The sequence below is a fragment of the Rhinolophus hipposideros genome, assembly GCF_964194185.1.
Source record: "Rhinolophus hipposideros genome assembly, chromosome: 1".
Classification (NCBI taxonomy): Eukaryota; Metazoa; Chordata; class Mammalia; order Chiroptera; family Rhinolophidae; genus Rhinolophus; species Rhinolophus hipposideros.
Genome location: NC_138047.1, coordinates 52817591 through 52825529, shown reverse-complemented (window position 1 = coordinate 52825529; position 7939 = coordinate 52817591). Strand labels below are relative to the sequence as shown.

At 37.6% G+C, this 7939-nt stretch overlaps 1 pseudogene across 1 annotated transcript; it reads right to left on the bottom strand.

The window, feature by feature from the left end:
* Positions 1–1843: 1843 nt before the first annotated feature.
* LOC308499305 (ATP synthase subunit s, mitochondrial-like) lies at positions 1844–5011 on the bottom strand (annotated as a pseudogene). Its single transcript has 2 exons — positions 4991–5011; positions 1844–2380 (listed from the first exon to the last, which is right to left on the bottom strand). The product of its transcript is annotated as an ATP synthase subunit s, mitochondrial-like (transcript).
* Between the last annotated feature and the right edge of the window lie 2928 nt (positions 5012–7939).

Here is a 7939-nt window from a genome sequence, read left to right as displayed (position 1 = left end):
TCATCATTAATTTTGACTGGTAAGTGGAGAGCATTTTAAATCTGGACTCTCTATTTCTCCTCAGGAAAGCCTTTTTTTTTTTATAGCCTATAATAACTTTATCCTCTTCCATTAATTTCTGACGTCTTGTTTTAGGACTCAGTTGTACCTTGTAGGTTAGTTCTTTGTTCTCCTTTTCCCATATTTCTCATCCTCTTTGGTGCATAATTTTTCCTCTTCACCCTTGTCTCTTCTGGGTTCTCAGAGAACTTTATAAACTTTACATGCACATTACATTTGTCTTTTAACTATATAGTTTACATTCTTTAGTACCTCTTATAAATATTTTAATTATTGAGTGTACTCTTATTTTCCTTGTGGAATTTTTTGTGTCATACATTTTATTTTTCATCTCTGTTTCTATCTTTGCATCTGAGCCAATGATCTCTTCTCACCTTGATTTTTCCATATAAGCAATTCATATTGTTTTGGTAGGAATGCTTCCCTTTACCTTAATTAAACATGAAGCAGTTAGTTTCAAAAGACTGGCTTCTGGATTTTATAAAAAGTCATTTTCAAAAGTAATCTTTTTGCTCTGAAACCTCTTACCTTATTTTCCATCTATGGTAGATTATTTTCTGTACATTCACCATCAATTGTCCATGAATGAGGAAAGATTTACATAGACTCAGTGTTTGTTGAAACACAGGATGTGTAACTATTTCAAAATGGCCAGCTGCCTGGATTAACGTGCATAGTTTGTAGTCTAATTTTCTTTTTTTTTTTTTGCCCGTTAAAGAGTCATCCTTTGCAGATCTCTAGGACTGAGGTATATAACCTTTTTAATTCTAGTTATAGTTCTCTGAATCTATGAGTAGATAGAGTATGTAAAATACCACAGCCCACAGCATGCATTGCTCTGAGTACCTTTGCAGTCTATTCCCCAGGCTGCTGTGCTTTCCATGTGGGGATTACAAATTGCAGAGCTGGACCACTCATCATTTTCCTCCACCTGTGGCCAATAATGCCAGGACTACAGTCTCTGACTTGTGTAAAAAGAGAGATATTAAATGGAAAAGAAAAGAAATATGACACTGAATGTCCCATTGAGATTTTTTTCTGTTTGAAGCAATTTTTTAAATGTAAACAAAAAGAAAGTACAGCTGTCCTGGTCTTCATTCTTGTTTCCTATATTCTATCGCAAGCAACAGAACTATGTGTATGTCTACTTCTAATAAAACATCAGAGTAAGCTTACTACATAGACCACTTAGCCAGAAAAGGGTGTATGTTGTAAAACACAGGAATGCTGAATCATGAGAAAGGCATGCAAATCCTGGAAAGCAATATGAATGCTCCACATCCACTGACTACTTTGTATAATTGACTCCATTAATGAACCTGAAATTTAGCTTTCAATTTTTCATAACTGTACATTTAGAGTAACACGTTTCAATAACTTTAAAATAAAAATGTAACATAAATTGCTGTTAAAATACAATAAAGAATATTTGTTATACATTTAAATCACTTTAAAGAACTCTAATTCAGTATCTACACCAAGAGATATCTCTATAGATATCTACGTAAAATGAGGAATATGTCAGAATTAAAATGCTACCTGGTTTGCATTTTTCTTAAAATGATCTAATGTATGTATATAAAACCTTCACTTTCCATTTATTAACTGAGTCTCGTCTGAATATTTTCTACATGATGGACTCTGCTTCCAAAATGTGATATGATATCCTTGTAGTTCTATTGATGCTTAGACAATATGTGTTTCTGTTTGGGTTTGAAAATTTTAAACAATACTTTACATTGAATAAGGCACTTATTTATCGTTACTTTAAGTCTAATTTTAGTTACAGAGAAGATGGTGTTGTTTTCCAGGCTTGGACAAGGTTTTCTTTATCTCTTATTCCAGGAAGATCACTTAACAACAAACACCTGAGTTTTCTGAAATGCTGCAAAGCAATGATGCCTTTGTCTGTGATATTCCCACATCAAATTATTTCCAGCATGTTTTTTTTGGTAAATTTTTGAGTTGATCAATCTTTCCATTCCTGCTCTATATAATCACACCTGCACAGCCTCATGTTTTCAACATGCTGTAGGCCCTCCATGTGGTCCGATTCGGTGCTCATCATACAAGAGTCAGTGGCATTGATCATCTGGGTCTTGTCCAGAGGGCCTGTTTCGAGGTGGGTGTAGTTCTTCTGCCACCACTCCTGGCCATGGCAGCACCTCATGGCCCCACAGCACAGCAACCTCTCAGAGACCACCCTCCTGGGGTCTACACCCCCGATGCTTTCGTGATCTTCTTTGTTAAATACTGCATTCAACCAGCCCCCAAAGTACCTGGAGTCACATGACCGTGAGAATTTCTTTAAGTCACACAACTACTAGGAAATTTTTCCAAACAGCGTCATTTGATTTCCCAGTAGCTATTGAGCAAGTCACTCCTGTCTCAGTTTCCTAGTTTTTTTGTTTGTTTGTTTGTTTGTTTTGGAGCATCAAAGGGAAGGAGCATCCCACTAGCGTAATTTTGATACAGTAAGGTAATCGATATTTGTTTTCTGTTTGGAACAAACCCAGCATCTGAGTTGTGACTAAATGGCAGTGGGACGGTGACGATGGGGTTTGGGTAGAGGGATATAAGCTGGTTAAAGCTTCCTTCCACCTAGTTCTAGGACAGTCAACCTCTGCTTTTTGAGGCTATGACGTATGCATAAGCCATGTGTTCCTCAACCTCGATACATTGGCCTTATAGTTAGAAATTCATCCCAACTTCTGGATTAGTGTCTTCTTTCCTGCCATTTCACTGGTGTAGTGAACGTTTTTTACTAAACCTTTTTAGGTATTTTATTGGAAATTTGGAGGTGGGCTGTTAACCTAATGCCATTTTTGTTCAGCTATCTTCAGAAATTGAAAAACGTTGTCTCTATTTCTGAACTGAAATTTTTTCTAAGAATCCTTAAGATTCAGTTCATCTGGACGATAAAGATTTATATCATTTTCTCTTAAAAAAATTTCACCCTTGTCTTATAGTGTGATTGAATTTAACTCTACTGGTCCCAGGTTTACAGAAAGCCATCCAGCACTAAATTGTTGCTTACCTTTTCTCAAGGGTCACGGGACTATCTCCACAGTGACATTGCCAAACGTTGACTTAAAGTTAGCTCCACTGGAAGCTTAGCACGAGCTAATTCAACCATACCTGACTTCCCTGCTTCCCTTGCTCATTGCCAAAATGTAATCTCCTATGTGAGCTCTTTTCTGCTATTTGCTCTTCATATTACATTATGCTTTTTCTTCCCCTGTGGCTACTCCCCAAATTCCCACACAATTGTACATTCTGGAAGCACTGTTTTTTAGTAACAAATTCTCCCCTGTTGCAACCTCTTCCCTGAATGCTAGAGAGAGGAAAGTTCTTTTATTTTTTTACTTTAATTCCTTAGTGATTAGTAAGACTATTTCAAACACATGTCCTACACACACACACACACACACACACACACGCACATACATACACACACACAGGCTTCACATTAGCCATGTATGAATTCATGGGACGGTCCATCTACTTTAGTCATTTCCATTATAAGGAGTGAGCTTTTATAGAGAAATTGGCCTGTTTCTCAGCATAAAGAAATACTAAAGGGATACTGAGCAAAAGTTAAACAGGCTATATGATTCCTCCATTCACTTCTGATTTGAACGCTACATTCCTATCTACTTTAGTCCCATCTTGTGATGCTGAGTTTTGTGCAGTGTGGCACTGGCAATAGCCGTAACTTTCTCTGCTGTCTTAAGCACTGCTAAGGACCCAAGTCCACTATTATTTATGTGTTAGTTAGCAATTACAAGAATACTTGCTTGGATCGACCAAATAAAAAGTGGCCAGGGACCAGATGTATAGACTGACACCCCTACTCCGCCAGCGCCAACACTCACACTATGAGTATGATTGGTTACTATCTTATACTCCTAATGTCATCGTACTTCAGAGCACCTGTGGTGATACTATGATTTATGAGAAACACATATTTGGTCTTAGTCCCTGTTTCTGGCAGAGAGTTTCTAAAACCCTTGGAATTTCCTAAGTGATGAGAGCCATAAAGGTGTCATTTGTTATGTTAATGAGGTGAATTTTGGAAAGCACCTAAGAATGGGGTCTGGTTGTCAGTAGTGCCAAACATGTGGTTAGAGGGTTGAAACTTTCAGTCCCACCTCTCAACCTCCAGGGAGGAGAGGGCCTGGAGTTTGAATCAATCACCAGTGGTCAATGATTTAACCCATGACTATGTAATTAATGAAGCTTCCACACAAGCCCAAAAGGACAGGTTTCAGAGGGTTTACCAGTTGGTGAACACATGGAGGTACTGGGAGAGTGGCTTGTCTGGAGTGGCGCCCCTTCCCCATACCTTGCCCTATAGTTCCCTTCAATCTGGCTGTTTCTAAGTTATATTCTTTTATTAAAAAACTGGTGATCTATTAAGTAACATGTTTCTCTTAGTTCTGTGAGCTGCTCTAGCGAATTAATCAAACCTAAGGAGAGAGGTTATGGGCACCTCTAATTTATATCCAGTAAATCAGAAGTACAGGTAACAACATGGATATGTGGCTGGCTTTTGAAGTCCAAGAAGGAGGGAGTCTCTGGAACCTCCAATCTGTAGCCCATCAGTCAGAAGCATGAGTGATAACCTGGGCTTGTGATTGGCATCTGAAGGGGGGCAGCAGTCTTGTAGGACTGAGCCCTAACCTGTAAGGTGTGATGCTATCTCTAGGTAGATAGCGTCAGAATTGAGTTAAATTGCAGGACACCCAGCTGGTATCAGAACATTTCTTTTTTGGTGGTATAGTGGAAAACCCTCCCTCCACACTTTGGCATTGTTGACCAGAACTTTTAAACCTACTTTTGCATTCTCTTTCTTGGCAGAAATTCAGTGACTGGATGCTGGTTAGCTGAGATCTTCAGTAAGGGACAACTTTGGTTTGACTCTCTATACCTCCACTTGGATATTTGTCATCCTGGCTGAAATGTGAGTCTCCATTAACTTGACGGTTAATCACCCCCTCCTTCTTGAAACTTGACTCTCTTGCATTCCATGACACTATACTATCATGGTACACCACTCACCAGTAAGACTATTTTTTCCGTGTCTTCTTCCTTAAACATTGGTGGTGGTTGGGGTTTGGAAAGTGATGACTATGTCTCTTTTCAATGTGGCTTCTGAACAAATGAAGAAGTAGACACAAGATGCACATAGAGATCAACATACCCATTTTATTTTGATAAGGCTGAATTGGAGAATGCAGCCTGAGACCACAACTGGATGACTCAGTCTTTTTTTTTTTTTTTTTTTTTGATGACTCAGTCTTTTGACAGACTTGGATGGTCTTCTTCACCCAGTTGCAGACAGTGGAGCAGGAAACCCTCAGACCTCCCCTGGCAGGGCAGAACCTGCCTTTGCAGCTTCCTGCAGGAGATGTAAGAATATGTACCAATGTTATAGGCCCAGTATGTATGAAGGTGAAAAAAGATTGGACCTTGGGCCACACTTGTGCAGGACACGTTTTACTCTTTACCAAGCTGATAAATCCCTATTCCTTCCTTGAACACCTCTCTGAAAGTATGTGTGAGATATATTTTAACTTTGTAGGTTGTTCAGTCTGATATGCAGATATCCTCCAGATATCTGATTAATTCCCCTCTTTGTTCCCCAAAGAATAAGTCATCAAATCCTTCATATATTCTGGATATTTGTGACTGCCCCAACCATAACTTCTCATGTTTACACCTAAACCTTGATGATGGTTTCCTTAGAATTTTTATACTTATATAGTACTCTTTCCAAATTTTTATTCACATGACAAACTTTTTAGCAAAAAAATTGATTACGAAAAAAGTGTATAGAAATATTTTTTAGATTTAAAAAATAGATATGCTATGAGAATATTTCTTAAACTTAAGAAGCATGCATTCTCTAAAATTATACATATACTTAGAGATGTATAAGGAACTTTTCTTGTAAAAGCATACCATTCTTTCCTAGTGACCTTTGTACTAGGATTTCAAATGGAAATAGAATCACATCAGGCCTCAGAACATTGGCATTGATGAGGCCTTGTATTTTAATGAGTCTGAAGCTTAGTTTGGGAGGATTATTCTGAGATCTGGAAAGATTTGTGATTCTCAGTTAGAAAGTTTGATAAAACTTCTAGAATATTTTTGGTATTCCCAAATGAGTCTCAGCTGTGTTGGGGAAAGTATTTTGAATGGCCCTTTTTTCAAGACTGAGAAACTAAATTTTTTAAAAAAGATTTTTATTAGAATATAACTAACATACAATATTATATTAGTTTCAGGTGTACACCATAGTTATTCAAAGCTCGCACACCTAAAGAAGTGATCACAATGATAAGTCCAGGTACCATCTGACACCATATCACACTATCACAATATTATTGACGATATTCCCTATGCTGTACATTACATCCCCACAAATTATTTGTTTTATACCTAGAAATTTGAACTTCTTATTCCCTTTCACTGTTTCTCCCCTTTAAAAAAATTTAATTACCATTGACAGTCAACATTATTTTATATTAATTTCAGGTGTACAGCATAGTGGTTAGACATTGATATAGTTTAAGAAGTGATCCTCTGACTAGTCTAGTACCCACCTGACACGCTACATAGTTATTACCATATTTTTGACTCTATTCCTTTCGCTTTGCAGCCCATGACTATTTTGTAACTACCAATTTGTACTTTTTAATCCTTTCACCTTTTCCACCGTGCCCCCAATCCTTCTTCCATCTGGCAATCATCAAAATGTTTTCCGTATAGGACATGAACAGAAACTTCTCCCAAGAAGACATATAACAGATATATGAAAAAATGCTCAACTTCACTAGCTATTAGGGAAATGCAAATCAAAACCACAATGAGCTATTACCTCACACCTGTTAGAATGGCTATCATCAACAAGACAAATAATAAAAAGTGTTGGAGAGGCTGTGGAGTAAAAGGAACCATTGTATGGTATTGGTGGGAAGGTAGTTTGGTGCAACCACTATGGAAGGCAGTGTAGAGGTTTCTCAAAAAATTAAGAACAGAATTACCGTATAACCCAGTAATACCTCTCCTGGGTATCTACCCCAAAACATCTGAAAACATTTATCTGGAAAGATATATGTGCTCTGATGTAAATATGCAGCATATTTACAGTGGCTAAGACATGGAAACAACTAAAGTGTCCTTCAATAAATGATTGGATAAAGAAGACGTGGTATATATACACAATGGAATACTACTCTGCCATAAGAAAAGATGAAATTGTGCCATTTTTTACAATAAGGATGGATCTTGAGATTATGATAAGTGAAATAAGTCAAACAGAAAAAGTCAAGAACCACATGCCTTCGCTGATATGTGGGATATAAAACTGAAAGCAACAAAGGAGCAAGACAAACAAAAAAACAAAAACTCATGGACACAGACAGCAGTTTAATGGTTACCAGAGGGTGAGGGAGGAATGGGGAGGAAGAGGGTAAAAAGGGTCAAATATACGATGATGGAAGGAGAACTGACTCAGGGTGGTAAGCACACAATGTGATATAGAGATGATGTATTATAGAATTGTACACTTGAAACCTATGTAATTTTACTAACCATTGTCACCCCAATAAATTTAATATGAGTTCGTTTCTGTTTTGTTTGTTTGTTTGTTTTGTTATTTAGATTCCACATATAAGTGAAATCACATTTCATTTGTCTTTCTCTGTGGGTATATTCCACTCAGCACAATACCCTTTGGGTCCTTCCATGCCACTGCAGATGGTGGGAACACATTCCAATCCATGGCTGAGCAATATTCCGTTGTATACATGTACCACCTTCTCTTGATCCATCAATGGACATCCAGGCTGCCTCCACATCTTGGCCATTGTAC